General features: G+C 40.5%; 1 non-coding gene across 1 annotated transcript; it reads left to right on the forward strand.

Moving 5' to 3' along the window:
* The first annotated feature begins 4,516 nt into the window (after positions 1–4,516).
* Positions 4,517–4,621, forward strand: LOC113192252 (U6 spliceosomal RNA). The gene has a single exon (XR_003301994.1). It is a non-coding gene; the product is annotated as a U6 spliceosomal RNA (small nuclear RNA).
* Positions 4,622–21,905: the final 17,284 nt, after the last annotated feature.

Genomic DNA, 21,905 nt, shown 5'->3' on the forward strand with positions numbered 1-21,905 from the left:
GAAACCCCCACCATATTTGTGGCATGTAAGTTTCTCTTCTTATCAGAGATTGTTCTTGCACAGGACATCGGCTATCAGCAAAAATCTGCAGAAGGCATTGTGGTTTGTAGCTTCCTCTTTGTTTATAAATGCCAGGTTTGCAGAAAAAAACTTGTAAAACCCCTCTCTGTCTAGAATATAGAATGAAACTCACTTGTCATATGAACCTCCTAGCCCCCTCCCCCTACTGAGTATAAAGTTCAAAGAATTTCTATATGGTTCAGAGGAAGAATTCTTAGGCAAGAGCCACCTCTGAACCCTGCAGTCAGTCAACCTGCTTCCTGAAAATTCCTCAGGTGTCCAGCATCTTCTGTCCTACTTCAAGGTCACTGGGGGTCATGCCTTCAAAGGGGATTGTGGGACTTTGGCCCCTTCCTCTCCCTTTTTGCTTCCTGGATCACAAAGTGAGAACTTTGTACCTCTACCTACTACCAACATGGTGTGCCCTTCTTCTCAGAGGCCCAAAGCATGGGGCTGGCTGGTCTTGGATTGGAATATTCAGAACCATCTTGAACTAAATAAACCTTTCTAAGTTAATTCATTATACCCAAGGCTTATATAGTGAGTGGTGTTTAAAAAGTCAGATTTTCTTTAAGGAAGCTATATTCCAGGGAATAGTTGGATACTTATGGGAGAGTGTATACAACATTCTTTTGTTTTTGTTTTTGTTTGTTTTGGTAACAGATATTAAGCCCAGGGGCACTCAACACCTGAGCCACATCCCCAGTATTGTAAAGTATTGTAATCTTTTTTTTTTTTTTTTATAGACAGGGTCTCACTAAGTTGATTAGAGACTCAGTAAATTGCTGAGGCTGGCTTGGAACTTGGGATCCTCCTGCCTCAGGCTCCCAAGTTGCTGGGATTACAGGAGGGTGCTACCAAGCTGGGCTAACATTACTTTTTTATTAACAAGCTACTATGCTTCAGATTCACCAATCACAGCAGCATCTATGGGATCATTGTCTCTATGAGGATAACATGCAGGCTGTTTTCATTGCATTGACAACCCTTTGGCAGAGCTGGCACACAATTCTAGCCCGAGGTCAACCAGATGGCAACTACAGGAGCTGGTACTTGAGAAAAAAATAATCATACTCATATGGTCACCTTAGTACAACTAAACTCTAATGTTTTTACTTATTTCTTTGTGATTTTATTTCATTTTATTTTTTATCTCTATAAGTAAAAAAAATTACTGCATTCTAATTGTACATAATAGTGGGATTTATTATAACGTATTTGTCATGATGCCATAACCTAACTTGGTCAGTTTCATTCCCCAATACTTCTCCTTTCTCTCTACTCTTCTGTCTCCCTTGTCTCCTTCCTCTAATCTGTTGGTCTACCTTCTAGTTTCATGAAATCCCTTTTTCCTTTTTTCTCTATAGTTTCCATATATGAGAGAAAACATATGACCCTTGACTTTGTGGATCTGCCTTATTTTGGTTAACATGTTCTTCAGTTCCATCCATTTTCCAGAAAATGGCATAATTTCATTCTTCTTTATAACTGAATAAAATCCACTGTGTTACACACACACACACACACACACACACACACACGTGAATGCCACATTTCATTTATCCATTCATCTTTTATGGACACCCAGGGTGGTTCCATAACTTGACTATTGAGCTGTTATAAACTTGCATCAAATTCATCATTTTTAATGGAGTCAATGATGAACACAGATTCTATCCTCATTGATTTTTGTAGTCTATGCTTAGTGGCCCATCAAACCATGATTTGATTTCCATTTAAAATTCTTTCAGTCCTCTTTCATTGTTCTAAGCATATCTTTATAATTTAAAAAAGTACAATTTTCTGCTTTTCTTTTCCAGTTTCTGTTAAAAACAATCACTGGGAAGAAGTTAGAAATCTGCTAAAATATCCCAAGGAAATCTTCAATCCTTCTACGAAGAAAATCAATTTTAAAAAATCAATAAAATAAGACATCCTTAATTTAAAGAAAACACAGAGTAATCCTGGAATCCAAAAAATCCCACGTAGTTTAACAAATGCTCATGTAAGATAAAAAGTGAAACACATTAATGAATTGGTGCATGAAACTGAAAACCAGCTTCATGCACACGGATTATTTTGTGGAGAGGGTTGAAAACTGATTATTAAAGCCATTTTGCACATGTACAAAAGATAAAACTTCAGTCTTCTTTCCCCTCTTTTTTTTTCCTTCCAACAAGTGTTTACAGATGTAGAGAAAATGAAAACTCATCAAAGAAATAATGAAATAGAGAAGTTTGGCCCATTGAAGTTTTAACCAACTAGGACTGCCCAGGAATGAGCAGAGCGTACTGAAGGCAGTGGCCATAGTCTCTGCACAAAGTCTGCAGATCTGAGAATTCCATGCACACCAGGCCTAACACCCCACCCCCACCTTCCTGATGGCTTAACTCTCTTAACATTCTCAATTTAATTTGATATATCCTTCTTTCATTTAATATTTCTTTTTCTATATCAATATCCACCCCCAAAGAAAAGAAATAAAAAGGGGGGAAAAAAGAAAAAGAAATTTAAAGAGACATATAAATGTAATCATAAGAAACTTTTTTCAAAATCACATCCTTGTTCTTGTTCTGTGTTCTTTTCCTCTACTGGCTTATCTTCTCCTGCCATTTCACTTATAATGCATGTATACTCCCTATGGCAAGAAAGGGGAAAAAAATCAAATTCAATCTTGTCAATTTGCAATATTTTTTTAGCAGTTTCATTTAAAAATCCAAGAAAGAAATGCTAGAGATGAACTTGAAACTTTTGGTCACCTTTAAGCTCCTTGGTGTTCACATTCTCCATTATCTGTTTCTCAGCATTAGTTAATGTTATCTGGATCTTGCCTATGGGTCAAGTGAGTGAGACACACAGAGTGGCTTCTGTGTCCCTCAACATAAACAATATGAAAAGATATGTTATCAATTCAAGAGAATAAAAAAATCCCATATAACAAAGTAAATGGCAAGTCAAGATATTCAAAAGAGCTAAATGTCATTTGAGAATCATCCAGCAAAATCTCTTCCAATAAAAAGAGGGGGGAAAGTCACTTAATATGTCTACACTTCACTGTCATGATCTGTCAAATGAGGCTAGTACTAATACCCACCTCACAGGACCTTTGTACAAATAAATGTGAAAATCCCTGCAAAGCACTTTAAAAGTACCAAGGATATAGCGGTAAGAAAAAATAACATTAAGATTCTCACGCCCACATGGCTGAGTGTGTTGGGGCGAGCCAGAACTAGATGCTAAGTGACCCCCGTTCCCAACCATAATTTGGGAACAGGATAGCTTTTCCTCTCATGAGTAAGTGACTCAACAAATGGCAGGTCCCCAACATGAGTTTTTTGGGACATTTGTGCTCATAGTTCGAACTACACAGAGCTGAGCTCCCAGAACAGCATGGCCTCTTTTCAGCTGTGAAAATACCTTTAGTTAACTTCTGTGAGCCTCAATTTCCCCCATCTTTAATGAAGGAAATAACAGTATACCTTATTGGAGGGTGGTGAGGCTTAAGTGAGATCGTAAGTGTCAATTGCTGTTAGAGAGCAACACTCAGCCAGTGGTGGCTGTTGCTACAGATGTGCACTGGGAGCAGAGGTTAATGCAGATAGAGAGGACTGAGGCACCCCTTAGGCAGCTCTGTTTTTTTAAGCTAGGATTCTTCCACAAACAAATGAGAATGTTCAGTCTTTGTCTTCTTGTGCACAGCTTATTTTGCTTGACATAATGTCCATCCATAATGTTCCATCCACATTGCTACGAATGACAGAATTTCATCTTTTTTGTCTGAATAATATTCTATTGTGTATACATACCATATTTTCTTTATCCATCAGTGGACATCATGGTTGATTGCATACCTTGGCTATTGTGAACAGTGCCACCATAAATGTGCGGGGATCTACCAGGCGCGATGGCACACACCTGTAATCCCAGCAGCTCAGGAGGCTGAGAAAGGAAGATTGAGAATTCAAAGCCATCCTTAGCAAAAGCAAGGCATTAGTCAACTCAGTGAGACCCTGACTCTAAATACAATGCAAAAATAGAGCTGGGGATGTGGCTCAGTGGTCTAGAGCCCCTGAGTCCAATCCACAGTACCAAAGAAAAAATACCTGGACCTGTAGGTATCTCTTATTATAAAAAATACCTGGACTTGTAGGTATCTAATTATATTATAATGATTTATAATTATTATAATGATTTTAAGTGGGATAAGGGAATTAAAAGGTAGCTCTATTTTTAAGTTTTTGAGGAACCTCCCTACTCTTCTCCATCATGGTTGTACCGATTTATATTCTCTCCAAGAATGTGCAAGAGTTTTCCTTTCTCTACAGCTGCACAAACATCAGTTACTTTTTTTTAATAATAGCCCTTTTAACTGGAGTGAGATAATATCTCATTGTGTTTTTTATTTTCATTTCTCTGATGAATAGTGATGATGAGCATTTTAAAAGCTGATCATATAGTGCTCACTTGGGCAGCACATATATGAAAATTGGAACAAGACAGAAAATTAGCATGGCCTCTGCCCAAGGATAACATACAAATTTGTGTAGCATTCAATATTTTTTTTATTTAAATCTTCAATATATTTCAATTTCTTTTTAGATGTATCGTGCTAAGTGAAGCTCATCAAATAAATCTTTCCTTAAAAAAAAAAAAAAGAAATGTTGATCACATCGAAGTAGAGAACTAGAGAGACCACTAGACACCAGGAAGAGGGTAAGAGGGTGGATAACAGGAATCAAAACAATTTCAGGGGAGGAAAGTAGTTCTGGTATTATACAGGACAGTAGGGCAGCCACAGTCTACAACACTTATTTAAGATGCATTTCAATATAAGAAGGAGAAAAGTTGTAGTGTTCCCAATACTTCAAGATGATAATATTTGAGATGGAAATGCAATTTGCCCTGATTTGTTCATTACACATTGTATACATGTTTCAAATTATAATGCTGCAGCCCTTAAATTTTTTAAACATTTTTTTAAAAGGTGAGATAAAGAAAAGCTGCTTTGGAAGAGGCAGTTTGGAAGAAGTAGGAAAAATTCAGGCAGATAGAAGCAGAGAGAGGAGAGCATTTCTGTCTTTGCACAGTCCCACCAGGCCCGCTTTCTCTCATTTTCAGGGTAACCTCTCAATCCCATTGTTTTATTTTTTTCAGAAATTGCATTCTAAGTGGTAGCAAATAGATTCACAGCTACTGCCAATGAAACTAACTGGCTCGGTTATGGAGAGGGAGCTACCAGAAAACTTATCCAAAGGAACATTTCCCAGTGAAACCAGATCAGCCCCAGGATTTATACCTCCTCTGAAAGAGCAAAAACATTTGCTTTCCACGTCATCTGAATGTCTGCAGCTTCCATGCCAAACCTAACATGCTAAGCCCCAGCAGGCGAGTCAGACTCCAGGGCAGCTCTGTGGGTTATGCAACCCAAGTTTAGGAGCCCTCTGTCCACATAAATCACAACAGCTCCACACTTTGTAGAGGAAATTAGCTCAGAGAAATGCCAAATGGGATCAAAAATGCAATAGATTGACATTCCAATAAAATAAGCTCTTCTACCCTCTCTATGCCCCCTGAGTCCCCAAGGATTTATTTAGTCCAGAAATAGCATCACATTCACATTATATCTTGGTTCAAAACTAACAGACTTTGGAGGAGTCTGCCTCTCCCAATCCTGCCAGAGGGCAACTCTGGCTGATGTCTGTCTCACTTCCAAGAGACATTACAGGGTGTTGTAACTAATGGCGATGGCTTGTTACCAGGGGGATGTTTTCACACAATGCACAGATTGAAAACACAAAGGAAAACAAGCAAAAATGGACATAAAGGCATTGTGCTCAGGCAGCAGAATGTGACATTGTCCCTATTTGGCATAGGGGTGGCAAGCAAGGAAGGGGAGCAGAGGAGAGTTTTGGTTTGTTTGTTTGTTTGTTTGTTTGTTACTGGTTATTAGGAGATCTGGGTTCCATCTGTTTTTAGTACCAGTTCCTTTTGGGTCCAGGGTTAATGGCTACATGGCCTTCCACAAGGCTCCTATGAGCTTTGAGGGTGACTGCTCTAATATTGTTGAGATTTGAGATTAAAAAAGAGAGGTGCACAAAGTTTCTAAAACAGTAATTGTTAATGGTTGGAAATGGTAGAAATCCTGGACCCTGCCTGTGGCACTCATGGCAAAGGAGATGGTGTTCTTCCCTTCATGTTCTTGTGGCTAACTGGCCAAGTGAGGGAGACAGAAGGGAACCTCATATTCAGTATTCAAAGAGACTTCACACTCTTCACAACACTCTTGTGTTGTGTAGACAGTTATTGGTAACAAGGTCAAAATCTTATACCTCAGGATATAAGACTTATACTTATCGAAACTATAAATCCAGAAAAGGGGAGTTGGGGGAACTTCCCTTAACTGGTATTGTGGAGTAAAAGGGAGAAATGAGAATCAGGGAAATATTTCTGATTTATTTGTACCAGAGCATTTCTGCTGGTGATGGATAATCAACACTATAGTAGATCCTTAATTTAGCCCTTTTTATTCCCATCTAGTATCATGCTAACTCTTCCCTTTGTAAGTTGTTCTTTTACATCATTTTATAAAAGTAGGTGTGTTTATTTTAAAAGATTTAAAAAATATAATGAGCCTAGGGTTGTGGCTCAGCGGTAGAGCGCTCGCCTAGCGTGTGCAAAGCCCTGGGTTCAGTCCTAAGCACCACATAAAAATAAATAAATAAAATAAAGATATTGTGTCAAACTACAACTAAAAAATAGATATTTTAAAAAATAAAAATTAAAAAATATAATATATGGAGTAAAACTAAAAATCTCCTGTCTTATGCCATTCTTATCCAAAGTTAAATTATTGCCCATAGTAGGTCATTGCAATCAGAAATATTGGTATGTTTATGCTCATGTCCACAGTAGCAGGGTTTAAAAAAAAAAACTATGACTTATCTCTTTTCTTTAATAGCATATGATAGATATCTTTCCATCTTGCTATTCATTTTTATTTCTTTTAGTATCCTCATTAAGATCCACCCCTCCCATGAAATTTTTTTCTGCCAAATCCAGCACTTCTTCCCTCGAAACAAGAGATCCAATAGGCATCTGGCCTCTGAATAAGCATTTTCTATGTATTGTCTTGAATCTTTCATGACAATCTTGCAACATTAGTATCACGATCTCTGTTTTGAGGAGGGAATCGAGGCTATGAGAAATTTGTTATCTTGCCCATGGTCAGGCAGTGGAAAAGCCAGACCTTGACCCAAGTATTTCTGGTTCCCAAGCCCATGTCCTTTCCATCACCCACACCGGGAGTTCATTCTTTCATTCCACCCATTAATTCGGCAAATAGTTTCTGAGCATCTGCTTTACTTTATTCTGGATGCTAGAGATTTGAAGGTGAGCAAAAGCAGTTTTTCTGGCCTGGTAGTACTCTCTAATTTCCTGCCTTAAACTATGTCCAGCCTGATGGATAGAATGTAATTAGCTGTTATCACAGGGATGATGAAAGGTTTTTGCCCAACCAAACCAAGACTTGGTCAAAATGCAAAATTTCTCATGGTAAAGACATGAGAACACAATGGGGAAAAATATCATGTTACTTTTCAAAAAGCCAAAGTGTCATTTTTATCTCATGTATTTAAAATCACTGGGGAAAAGGCAATTAATAACCCTCTTAGTCATCCAATTTAATCTTAAGAATATTTGTTGTAATCATCAGTCCATTGAGTGAGGCTGCTATCATAAAATACCATAGAATAAGTGGATGAAGTGACAATGATTTATTAGTCACATTGATAGAAGCTGAGAAGTCCAATATCATGGTGGTGGCCAATTTGGTTCATAGAGAGGGACCTCTTCTTGCGGTGTAGATGGCCATCTTCTCACTGTGTCTTCACATGGTGGGAGAGAGAGAAATCTTTCCCTCTTCCTCTTTATAAAGCCACTAATTTCATCAAGAGGGCCCCATGCTCATGGCCCCATTAAACCGAAATTGTCTCAAAGACCCCATCTCCAAGGACACAGGGGTGAGAGGAGGGACAGAATTCAATTCATAGCAATATTCTTCTCTTATCTGATTCTCAGGATAAAGAATAATTTACTATTGAAAAACCAAATCCCACTTGAGCTCTAAGCTCACACCTAAGTATTTCTGTATTCACCATTCATTCGTGGTCTTTATCACAAAAACCATATCCTCACCTAGTGAAGGATAAGAACATTTTTGGAGACTCTCAGGTGCTCTTCCCAACCTAAAGGCTATGCAGGGACACATGCTCCAGAGACACACCTCTGAGAACCAGAGAACAATTTGTCGGTGTAGGTATGCCTTTCATGTTTGGAGGCTTCAGATTTCTATAGCTGCTTTAATGGGAGAGGTACTAAAGAAGATAATTTTTTACTTATATATAATAGAGGAATGCATTACAGTTCTTATTACATATATAGGGCACATTTTTTCATATCTCTGGTTGTATACATAGTATATTCACACCAGTTTGTGTCTTCATACATGTGCTTTGGATAATAATGATCATCACATTCCACCGTCATTGATTACCCCATGCTCCCTCCCTACCCCTCCCACCCCTCTGCCCTATCTAGAGTTTTTGTCTGTTCCTCCCATACTCCTACTCCCTACCCCACTATGAATCAGCCTCGTCATAACAGAGAAAACATTCAGCATTTTGTATTTTGGGATTGGCTAACTTAATTTAGCATTATCTTCTCTAACTTCATCCATTTACCTGCAAATTCCATGATTTTATTCTCTTTTATTGCTGAGTAATATTCCATTGTATATAGATGCCACATTTTTTTATTCATTCATCTATTGAAGGGCATCTAGGTTGGTTCCACAATTTAGTTATTGTGTAAAGAAGGTAAATTGATTCTATTTAGAAGGGAAAGTTAGTCAGAAAAGACAAATTTCTATTATACCTAAATCTATGGAAATTATATGGGAAGGGGAGAAATGGATTCCCACTAGGTAAAAAATGCAGAATATGAAATATGTATAGTATAAAGTTCTGTAAATTGGGGGTTGGAGTGAGCTGTGAATAACTATTATAGATTACCCAACGCCAACATATGGATGAAAACATTGAGACACATACTTTAAGAAAAATTTAGTCCAAAATGTTAAAGTTGCACCCCAAATTTTGATTCACTGCATCACATCTGACCAAATATCCCTTTTATTTAAAAAAAAAAAAAACATTGACAATTAACTCTAATTATAAAGAAAAACTTCCACTAAGGATATCTTTTTTCTCTTTTTAAAGATTTCTTTCCACATGGAACTTTGAAGAAGTGGACACCTCATCTGAAACTGCCTTGTTTACACTTAAATTTAAAAGAAAATCTAAGCACAACAGAAAAGCACCGTGGAGAGGTTGCTGGAGAAGCATCACCTGCTGTAGCTATGAGCTTCAAGGGGCAAACAAGCCATTGACACAAAACCCAAATTCCGTGGTATGGATGGATGTCAAATCAGGGCCAGCCATACATCAAGGAATTCAACAGAAGGACTGGACCCCTGGGCAACCAAAGTGAAGTGCCATGGTTGCGACAGAAGCTAAGTCAGGGTGTGGAATTGTACCCATGTCCAGCATTTGAAAAATGGGTCACTGTGGCAGATGCAAGGAAATCCCACTGGGTTCTGAAAAAAAATTTTTTTTCTCAGTTCCTAACCTGCTGGAGTTATTTCTTTGGATGGAGGCATTTTGATTCCAGAAAGTCTTAATAAAGGGAAAATGAACTAGCTGTTTACAATGACAGCCACATTAAGTCATCATCACCCAATATCACTTTAATACAGATTTAATAAGTGGTGGTTGAAATTATGCTATAGAAAAGAGACCCTACCAGGCCCTGAAGAAGAGGATTCGATTTGGACCCACTGCATAATCTCTATAATTGTGAAATAAAACAAGTGAACCTGTGTCAGTTGCTTTTTGTGGTGTTTCTGGTTTTCATGAAGATTAAGAACCCAACCCTCGAGCTAGACTTCCTGGTTGTGTTCAGACTCCAGTCCTTGTAGTTGGTGACTCTGGGAAAGCAGAACAGAAGTAATAAAAGTGCCCCTTCATGAGATATCACAGGAATTAAAAGAGATAGCATATGGGAAGAACTAGAACCAAACTCAGCTGTTGCATGTGATCACTTTTTGTTATTATTTTACAGTTGATAGAACTACTTTTTGCTATCATAATGTCTTCTATCATCTAGGAGCCTTATAAACTAACAGCTCTTGTTATTTAACAGATGAGCTAAAATTGCAACAGTCTAATAAATAGAATAAAAGTTGTGAAGACACTGAAGTCTATGTTGGAAGCTTAGTTGGGCAAACTTTGGCAAGTTCCTTAAAGGTTCTTTGTTTGATTTTGTCTGCTGGCCTGTAAAATGGGGAAAATAATACCCAACTTGTTGTGGAGATTAAATGAGGCAATTTATGTAAAACATTTAGTAGGTATATTATACTGCAAATCTCTAAGAAGTTGTCATTTTTTAATTAAAAGACGGCACACTTGCTGACTCAGGATATCCACTAGGTGGTGCTAGAAAACAGTGCCTGACAAGGAAGTGTTTGTCTTCAAAGGCGGGTGTTATCTGAGTCCGTCAAAAGCAGTTTCTGATAAACCTGTCAACCTACATTCCTTGAATCATTTTGAAGCTTTCTCCTACTCTTACAGTTCCCAAACATTTCTGCCTCATCTCATCTTCCAAGTAAGAGTCTCATCCAACCAACCACCATTGAGCAGCTCCTAAATGCTGGGCATACAAAGATGAGTGACATTTAGTGCCTGTCCTGATGGTGAATTCCGGTTCGGACATGTTGATTCCATGCAGTACTTCCAAGAGGAGATATTCAACAAGAAGTTGGATTTTCAGATTTGAGGCTCAGAAGGGATGTCCAAAATGTAGATTTTCATTAGAGAGATGTCACACTTAGTTTGTCGTTGATCAGGAAAGCAGAAAACATGGCCCAGAACAGAGCTTACAATGGGAAAAACTGTGTAATCAGGCATGAAATCCTGTGGATGTGCCAGAGGAAAAAAATACTCTTCAAGAACAGAAGGAAAGTCAGGGAACTGTGAGCAGAAGCAAGATAAGGTAGTGTCAAAGAAACCAGGAGAATAAAGGTGTAAGGCTGCAAGGTCACCCGGAATGCCCTCTGGATAAAACATGGAGAAGCCTTCTGACAGTGGGTTGGTGACAGAGTGGGAAATGTGTTTGGTGAGATCCAACCTAGGCTGCTTTTTTTAAAAAATGTGCATGAGAAGAACAGAATTGGGATGTTTCTTAGAGGAAGGCTGAAGGTAAATAGGGGGTAAGACTTGGGAGAGGTTTTTGGTGTCTATTATTTATTTATTTGCATTGGGAAAAGGAGATTTGGTGGCATTTATAGATGGAGGGGAGGGAGCAATAGGGAGAGATAAGATGACCAGTAATACAAATAGAAAGACTGACATTCTCCGCACCCCACCCCTTTTCCCTTTATCTCATATAAGTTCTGCCACCCTTGGATAATTGCCTGACCACTCCATCCTTAGATTCTTCTACTATGGAAATGTAGAGTAAAATGGTGGACATGGGAAGATGGGAATCCAATATATATGGCCCAGGCTATATATGCATATGACCTCTCCCAGATCTAAAAATAATTTTATTTCCTCATTTCAATCATTCAGTTATCTGAACTTAAAAGAGAAATACTATACAGGTTAAATGTGTTTAAATAATTTTCTTAGAATAGAAGCCAAATTTAAGGACCTTAGATCACTGTAAGAATGCATATCATGAAATGCAAAGTCCATTCAACATCATCCCTAGATTCCCTGACAATCCTACGCTGCAGCTGATCCTTCAAATGAGGCCTGTTTCTACGTACATTCTTCAGTACCAGGTAGTATGATCTTGGCACAGTCCTGTTCCAGACACATGGTAACACTTGGACTTATAGATCATTTATAATTGGACTTCCTGGCCAATTAAAATAAAGAATTTGAAAGCATGGGAAGATATTCAGGCCCACAGAAAATTAAATAAACAGTCTATGCACACATAGAAATACATCATGGGAATTGGAGGAAACATGTTCAGATTATTTCCATTAAGTCTTGTGCCTTTCCCATTGGGAATGTTTTGACTAGGATCCTCACAAGATACTGAAGCACTCAACATAGAGACACAATTTCCTTATTCATGAATGTCACAGACTTGAGCCCGTGAAGCCTTGGACAGGACTGTTTGATTCCCCAGTGTTGGAGGGTAAGTGGTAACCTTGTTCATTCTCTGGATGCAAATATATCTTCAATATCATTATATACCCTTCCATTAGCCCTCTGCTCTGCAGCTAGAACATTAACTATTATAAGTCCCTCAGGAACTTAAGCATCTTTGGATTGAGTGGCATGATGAGCAAACACTCCCTTTCCCTTCCATGATCTAACAAGTAAGGCTGAGATCTGGTTCTTGCCAGATGATCCCAGACTTGACAGCACACAGTGACCAGTCCAACCCAGAGGGCAGGTCTTTCAGGAGAAGAATCTCTCCAAAACCTCAAACTTGGTGACCCTGTGCCTCCATCTCAAACACCATTCACACCTCCATTCTTGGGACAAAATTCAATTTTCTCCATTAGTAGGATAATCGCCAAGTTCTAAAATTATGCAGACCCTCAGCTTTCCTCCCAGCCCCCACCTAGTTCTGTTCCCACCCCAGTCCATCTTCTTGGGCTGCTTTTTGGCACTTAAAGAGATAGAGCTGAAATCAGATGGGGTATTTTATCTCCACAATTACTCCTTAAGAGATTTGTAGGTAGGTGAGTCAGGGATATTTGACTAGAAGATGAATGGTGGCTATATTTCTGTCTCCTTTCATCCTACCCCACCCCCACCTCTCATTATTGCTGAAGAGGAAGGGTCCCCTGAGAAGAGGAATTTCCTGTGTCTCTGCCCTCTCTGGGTGCTGCTTTCTGCCTTCCTTCCTGACACCAGGAGGCTGCCAAGGATGTGCGGCTTGCATTCAATTTGCTCAAACACTCAGTGATTTTAATTAACCAATTGCTGTTCCAAGAAGCAACATCAAATACTCTTGTGATCTTCCATGGTGAAGCAGAAACCACGGGGTAGAGGGGACAGGAAATAGCCCTACCCCCAACTCTTGCTGGCTACCCTGAGCCAGGGCCAGAAACACCCCATAAACCTTCAGGCAGTCATTTATTAGAAATAATGTCATTGAAATGGAAGTTGCCATGGTACAGTGGCCTCCAGCTGAGCCCAGGGGGCTGGGGAGGAGGGAGAGAAATTCCATTCTCTTCCATCTCCCGCTGAGCCCATGAAACCTCACCTTGACTCTCCCGCAGATAACGCACAACAAAAGGAAGTTTGGGACTATTTTATTTTAAAGATGATTCCATGAGATGGCTTTTTAATCCAACTGAGTGAATGTTCCCAAAGTGTTGGGCTCGGAGAAGTAAATCAGAAGCTGAAACAAAATGACTTAATTGCTTTGCCATATACGCTTATATTTAAAAATAAGAGGCTCAACAGGAAAGATTGCATCACTGAGATTTTAAATCCTTGGTTACTGCAAGCAAACACAGCAACAAACCTGGATAGAAATTCTACCCAACTTGAAATAAATACAATCTTGGCTTCCTTGCAGATGGGTAGAGGGACAGGCTCATTGGAATGGACAGCATTTGAATTCTTTTTGCCTGATGTCGTTTTAAAGAGATGGGCAGCTGGGCATTCCAATCCCAGGCATATGGATTCAGATCAAACCAAGTGTGTGGTTTTGTTTTTAAGCTGTTCTGGAAGTCCTGTTACCTAACAACCTGATCTCTTGTCTCTGCAAATGAATCTCATCTTCCTGATTAGATTAACAAACAGAAGTTCTCCCTCCCTTCCCGGACGACCTGTCACCTTGGATGTATACACAGTGTAGAATTATACATTCACTTGAAATGGCTTTGGGGCCCAGTGAACTTGATCACCTTTGGAGTGTGAAGCCCTACACCTACCTGAGTGACCTTTGGCAAGTGAGAGTCTGTGAACTTGGGGTTTGTGATCTCTAAAATTGAATGAAAAGAATACTCACTGTATTCTATTGCTACCTAAAAAATGATCAGAAACTTTAAACTCTCTTTAAAACAACAAACCTGTATAATAACACACAGTTCCAGGACTCGGAACGTCAGCAGCAGACTAATGGGTTCAGGAACTGTCAAGCAGCAGCAGTCAAGATGTTGACCAGGTCTGGAGTCAACCAAAGGCTCAGCTGGGGCCAGAGGACCTGCTTCCAAGATGGCGGCACTCACAACTCTGTGGAACAGGAGTCCTTGGTTCCTTATGTTTAGAGTCTTTCCACAGGTCACTTAAATGACTTCATGATATGGCAACCAGCTTCCTCCCTCAGAGTGAGTGATATGAGAAAGAGCAAGAAGTTAAGTCACAGTATCTTTAGTAGCATGGCCTTGGCAATGACATGCCATCACTTCTGCCGTGTTCTATTAGCCTCACAGAACTCCCCTGAGGACTGTGGAGAGAACTACAGACCTGTAGGAGTGCCGTGGAGGCTGGCACACCCCCAGAAAGGGGTGGTAGAGATGAGTGTACACCCCCATGAAATAAGTGGGGGACCACCAAGCCACCTGGAGAGATGACTGAGGAGTGAAAGTCAAAAAGGTAAAAGGAGGGACAAGACCATGTAGGACCTCCTAATCTGTCTTATAACCCTCCAGAGAGGAATGAACCAAAGACAAGCTGCTGTGATGGGTAGTTCATGGGAGGTCAGCTGCTCCCAGCCCATGATGGAGTGAAGAAGGGCTGGGAGCCAGATCCCATCTGGGAGACACACACTCCTCTCCAGGATTCCTTCCCGAGGTGACACCCGGACTGGGTTTTGACCACCTAACTTTCACCTGCTCTCTCCCGCACTTGACATCTGACTTGCATCACAGCCCAACGCCTCTCCCAGCCTCCTGTGCACCTTTTTGATTTTCTTGCCAGAGGCAGATCTTATAAAAGCTGAGCTTGTTGAATCCCAACTTGGCATCTGTGGCTTGGAGACCCAGACTAGCACAGCAGGTCGAGGCCATTGGCTTCACCTTGTGGTGAGAAGGGTGGAGCAAGGAAGGAAACCAACTGAGCTGCTTTGAACAGATCATTCGAGATGCAACTTTGAAGAAGCTGCAGAAGAAACAAAAATGGAAACAGAAGACCAGGTGGAAGTTTCTGCAGTGGCCAGGCATGACAAGGCCACACGTCATCCGGCCAGGTGCCAGCAGCAAGATGTGGAGAAGCAATTGTGTTCTGGGTATAGTTGAAGATTGAACCAATAGGATTTCCTGGTAGATTAGATGTGCAGTGTGATAAAAACACGAGTCAAGGACTTTTGGCCTAAGAAACTAGAAAAACAAGGCCACCAATACCTGGTGTATGGAAAAACAGAATGAAGCAGATTTGGGGGAAATTTGGAAACCTCAAGTCTGTTATGTCCTGGATATCCAAGTGAACATTTCAAACAGGAGTTTGGTTATACAGGGGTGCAGCTCAGACTTTCTGAGTTGCAGCCATTAAGAAGAATAAAATGATGGCATTTTCCAGTAAATGGATGGAACTGAAGATTGCCATGCTAAGTGAAATAAGCCAATCCCAAAAAATAACAAAGCCTGAATCTTTTCTCTGATATGCAGATGCTAACACACTATAGGAAGGGGGGCAGTGGGAATAGAAGTTCACTGGATTAGCCAAAAAGGGAATGAAGGGAAGAGAGGGAGGATGGAAATAGGACAGACAGCAGAAGGAATCGAACATCACTTTCCTGTGTTCACATATGAATACATGACCAGTGAAACTCCACATCACGTACAACCACAAGAATGGGAAGTAACACTCATGTATAAATAATATGTCAAAATACATTCTACTGTCATGTATATCTAAAAAGAACAAACTTTAAAAAGAATTTAAGAAAGAAAATTTTGGGCTGAAGGTAGACATACGGGAGTTATAATGTACAGCTATATTTAAAGACAAGTGACAGAGAGAAACCTCAAAGAACCATGGGGCCAAGGATATTGATATAACCAGATGGAGGAGCAGCAGAAATGCAGCAGAGAAGGATCAGTTGGCAGGAAGAAAACCAAGAGAAAGTGGAGCCAAGGAGGAAAGTTCCAGAAGGAGGAGGAAGGGGGTGTTAAATAGGGAAGACTGTGAAATAAGACCCCTGGCTGATAAATTCTCATGCTGTCTGGATGATAGAAGACCCATCTAAAACTCTGTGCATGACCTTTCCAGAACATTGTGGGTTTCTGATCAACCTGATATGACCACAGAAATAAAAAGGATTTGAAAGAAAGAAAAAAAGTGAGGAGGAGAGGAAGGAAGGAAGCAAGCAAAGAAGGAAAGAAGGAGACTCACTTCTATCATCTAACACTACACAATGGACATGGACATTGGAGGGAGATAGAGGTCCACGCATCTGTCCCAAGGGTTTCACTTAAGGGTCATTTGTTGCCTAGTTAATTAGACAGGAGGAGTAGGTACAAGTATTCAAGAAAAATACTGTACATGGGAGAAAACTAAAAACTGAGAAAATTTTACTTATTAACTTTTTTCCTTGGATTTGGGGTGAAGATCAGCCATGAATTGTTTGTAATTCTGGAGCAACTTTGGCCACAAGAAGGCAGTTTTCTCAGCTAAGAATCACTTTCTGGATAGTCTCTAAGGTCCCCTCCAGTTTTAAGTGTTTCAGATTCTACAAAGTGGCACCTCCCTCCTCCAGTAGCAAACCTACCTAAAACATTAAAGCTTGGGTTCCCTGCGGGTGGGGGCTGCTTCCTCAGGAGGCAAATGGCTTTTATTTTGTTTTATTCCTGGACAGGGGCTTCACACACATGGGAAATATAAAATGCAAGCTGTGAGCCTCTAAATAAATGATAGAAGCCAAATGAGGGTGTAGAAGGACCATTTATTCTTTCAACCTCCAAATCAAAGTTTTTGTGATAAATGCACATGCACCTGAGCATTTATCTGAGAAAGTAAAGCTGGAAAAGAGAGTTGATTACTCAAGTAATCCACCACTCCTTTCTCTCTTCCTTCCTTGTCTGGAGAGCCTAATGTCGGTAATTGCCCGTGTCTGCCACTAGATGGAAGTCAAGGAAAAGAAAAATAAAATTCTCAGCTACAAAAACCAATAGAGCCTAAACGAAGGCAACTAACGCAGATATCTTTTTTTAAAGAAAACACACCAGGGTAAACAGGTAAAATGAGAAGAAAACTAAAATAGCATTCTTGAATATAATATCTAACCAATTCTCTAGGAGAAATTCCATTAAAGGTTAACTTATTTAGAATTGTAAAATCATATACCAAAGTTACAGCTTACTCAGGCATGGTTACTTCCCAGTTACAATGTCAATACATATGCCTCACTTTATGCAATAACTGTTTTTGTTCTGGTGATTTCCAAAGTCCCCTAAGTTCTAAAGAGTCCCTGAAGATATCGAAAAGTGGGATGCAAATTGATCATTTGCAATTTGAATTGTATTTCCCAATAGAGTTTAACACAGTTCATTTTGATTGCTCTGCTCACATCAGCAGTTCCCTAACACTTTGTGACTGATATCTGAAATGAGATCAGTGATATTTCCTCTATCTGTTGGTTCAGAGGAGACATTGGGCTGGAGTTCTCCTGGCCAGTGTGGGTGACACTGAGCAGGTGTCCTGCAGATGCTGTGTGGACTGTGCTGACTACAGTGGAGGGACCTGTGCCCCGTGGGTCCTTAAATGAGGCTGCAGATCTGCTTCTAGAGGCTGCAGAGTGATGAACTACAAAAGGCTTCTTCTCCCTGAGTCCTGATCTGTAGTCCAGCAATACAGTTTGGCCCACCAGAGCCCATGTCCCCAGAGACAGAAACTTTCAGTACAGGACCCAGTGATCAGACATGGAGGACAAATGGCTCTTGGAATCAATATGGAAACGAATAGAAAGCAGACCTCACATCCAAGGCCAGCCAAACTTGAGGCAAACCAGCACCCCATGCAGGAAGGAATCTGGCAAGCACAGGGACCAACCGTCCCAATGTCAAACTTCCAATTTATAGGAATGAATTCTCTTCCTGGCAGTTTGCCCACTTAAAACATCATATGGAGCTCAAGCAGGAAAAAAGAAAAGTAAACTTGGCAGTCTAAAGTGTTGACTATTAAAAATTCTCTCTCTCTCTCTCTCTCTCTCTCTCTCTCTCTCTCTCTCTCTCTCTCTTTTAAGTGAGCATCTTTCACAAAAAACTAAATTCATAGGATTTGGAATGAACCCCAAGAAATCACCTCATCTTGTCTTTGCCTCCTGGCAGAACAGCTCTTAAGACATGTCAATCAAGACAAAACTGAAAAAACTGCCCTCCTTCCTGCTCATCAGGCTTCTAGAGGAGATTTGGCCAAGATTTTGCCTCTATGCCATTTTGTTAATGAGGATTGAGACAGACCTGGATTCAAATTCGGACTCCTCCAAATACTGGCTACATGAATTTAGATAAGCTACTAAGTTCTCAGAGCCTCACTTTCTTATTTTTTGCAAAATAAGCATCAGAATAAGCATCAAAGAGGTGTTGCAAAGCTTGAAAAAGAAGCACATTAATAGCTACCACAGTGCTTGGATGCCATAGCTAACTAAGCAGTATTTGGTCCTTCTTTTCCATCCTCCTGTGGGAAACTGGTTGGGTTATCATAATAATTGAGAGAGCACTTCCAAAATTCAGTGACTGAGGATACCAGATATTCCACTTTCCTCACTTCAGCCCCACAAAATGAAAGAAGTCATCCCCTATTCTATACGACTTCCAAATATACGGCTGAACATTCACATAGGTGACGAACCTAGAACGTAATTATTTCAGCCAGAACATAACTAACTCCATTTTGCATAAAAATGCAAGCCTTCTTCAAATGGTTATAAGTAAGCCAAATTTACTAGTATATTTTGTTGGCAATCAAGGATAGATTGTCTTTTGTGATGTTTGTAACTTTGCCAAGAGTTGTTGAAGATTTTGGTAAAATCAAATCAACACCACCAGTGTCACAAGAAGTCCACGAGTCATGAACATGGCGTACCTAAATCAGGACATATCATGGCTTTTGAATTTCTGGTGGGTCATGGAATTCACTGATTCATCATGTTACAGTCACAGCTCATTGGCAAATTTAGAAGTACATGTTGTGCTTTCATTTTAGGATAATAAAAGGAGAGAATTTTTTAAAAAGCATTATATTTATAATCAAAAGGTGGGCGTGGGGTCTGACATTCTTGAATGCCTGTGCAGCAAAAACTGGAGCTTCCCAACCAATCAGCCCTCCAAGGCTCTCCTTGGCCTCCTCCTCCCCATTCATTTATTTGAAGGAGCAGCCCCTTCACTGAGAGAATCCCAGAAGCTGCACTGAGAGGGGCTCTTTCAATGCGCAAGTGGCATCAGACCTTGATTCTTAGAAGCAACCCTCTTCCAATGAGCTCTGAATGTGAGCCTCTTCCCCTCAGATCCCCAGGGGAATCCCCTAGCGTTCCCCATCCCCCCCCCCCCCAGCTGCTGGCCCTATGAGAAGCCAATCCTCTTCCACTTTCCTGCTTGTCACTGAGAGGAGAAGAGCATTGGGGAGGCCAGGGACAAAGTCCAATGCTGTGGTGCAGTCCCTGCTGGGGCCCCACTTCCCTATTTGCTCCTTTCTTTCTCCTCCTCGCTAAGGTTGTCTTAGCAAATAGATCCTCAGTGTTTGAGACAGACTTCAGCTGAACCACACAATATCTAAAGCATGCTAATACCAAAACAACCACCAAAGTTGTCTATCTGAAAATCAAATTTAACCAGCATCCTATATTTTTCTCTGGAAACCCTACTCTCTATTCCTTCTGGAGCTGAGAAGTGAAATTAATGTGGGGAAAGAGACCTGGCAGGGAACTGGTAGAAGACAAGTCACCTGCCTCAGACTGTAGCTAAGCAAAGAAAAGACTGCCATGGGGCAGGTGGTGGGGTGGGGTCTTCTCATTTCCAAGACCAAGAAGGTCTTCAAGCTTTCCCAGGTCCCTCCTCTTTCTGAGTAAGAAGCACTATGTTTACAGTGAGGAAAACCCAACCATGGCTTTATACTGGTGATCTCTAGTATTTTCTCATTTTAAAGTGCAAGAGCAGAAAACATCCCATGTGATTCCAAGAGAATGGCTGCCGTAGGCCTTCTGAACTCCATGATGATTGCCAAAGCTTGGAAATCTTCTGCTGGACTAATTCATCTCACAAGAGAGCAAACCAAGGACAGAAAAGCAAAGTGACTTTCTCCCAAAGGAACATTATTTCTAGGCTGCTATATAAATAAGGTAGTGGGGGATGGGGGTAAGGTGGTCAGTTTCTAACTTTCCGAAGCAATCTTGACTCTCCCAGGGACATTGAGAGTAGATGCAGGGGCTGGGGCTGTAGCTCAGTGGCAGATCACTTACCTAACATGTGTGAGGCACTGGGTCCGATCCTTAGCACCACATAAAAATGAAACCAATAAAAGCATGCTGTCCATCTACAACTTACAAAACAAACAAAAAAAGAGCAGATGCAGCACAAAGAAGACTCTGTTTGTCTGGCAGTAATAAACTATTGTAAAATCTTAATAGCTTGAAGACTGCACCCAGGGGGTGTAGAAATAGATAGAATCCTTTAATTCCAAGTTTTCTTGAAGGCAAGGTCTTTGTTTTCTAAATGTGTGAGCTTTGTGCAAGGTATTTATTACCTGGATGTATATACCCTCTACTTTCAACAATTAGAGTCTCTTCAACCTTGAACTAAAATCTAGAGGGGCTGAATCCCTCCTGGTGACTAACTTAAACTTTGCATTTTTACAGTTCAGGCAGGTCTCTCAACTTTGGTGTTGGATAATTCTTTCTTACTAGGCATAGATAATTTCTATAGATTATAAAATATCTAAAAGCATTCTTGACCTTTACCCATTAGATGCCAATCAAATCCCCAATTCAGGTGTGATCATCAAAAATATCTTCAGATTTCACCAATCACCTTCTGCTCATTGAGAGTCATGAATCTGAATCTCTGAACCCAAATCTCACCAGCCTGCTGGGTGCTGGGTACATAATTTTGATCTTCAGCTAAAACCACCAGTGAATGTTGTGGTGATATCCTTCGCTACAACCCAAATCTAAGTACTCCAACTGTCAGGAGCAATATCCAGATGTGATAGTGAAAAGTGCATCTCAGCAGAAATTTCTGCACACCGCTCCCCCCCCCCAACTTTTCGTGTCTGGTAAACCCATTCCTTCACATCTCTAGGTCACAAAAGCAAGTGCAAGTTACACAAGTTGTTGGAAACAGTCATCTCTGACCTCCTGTATGTCTTCCATTTCCCTGGACCCCAACTCCTCAATCCACACCTCACCTGCAGTAACCACTCCTGGGTCTTTCCTTCTGACCGCTCTCCAGACAATTCTTACAGCTTTGTGGGCAAGATTCTTGTCTTTAAGAGCTCCCTCTGGGTTCTGGGTCCCTTTCAGTCCTGGAGAGAGACTCCCTGCTCTATTTCTAGCCTTCTACAGCTCCCGGAAAAGCAGAGGAATGTTAGGGCTCAGAGTTTCAGAGACCAGCAAGAGAGCACTGGCCCACCTGGTACTTTACATTTCTGACACCAGGTAAAGGAAGCTGGAAGAGGCTGAGCTTCCCATTCAGCTTCAGAAAGAGACCTACAGACCAGGCAGAGATCCAGGAGGAAGAAGGGAGGGAACTTGAAAGCAATTCTTGTTTTGTTTTGTTTCCCAAAGATCCATTGTAGTGAGCAATAATCCTTGCCAATCATGCT

The sequence above is a fragment of the Urocitellus parryii genome, chromosome 9 (genome assembly GCF_045843805.1).
Source record: "Urocitellus parryii isolate mUroPar1 chromosome 9, mUroPar1.hap1, whole genome shotgun sequence".
Taxonomy (NCBI): domain Eukaryota; kingdom Metazoa; phylum Chordata; class Mammalia; order Rodentia; family Sciuridae; genus Urocitellus; species Urocitellus parryii.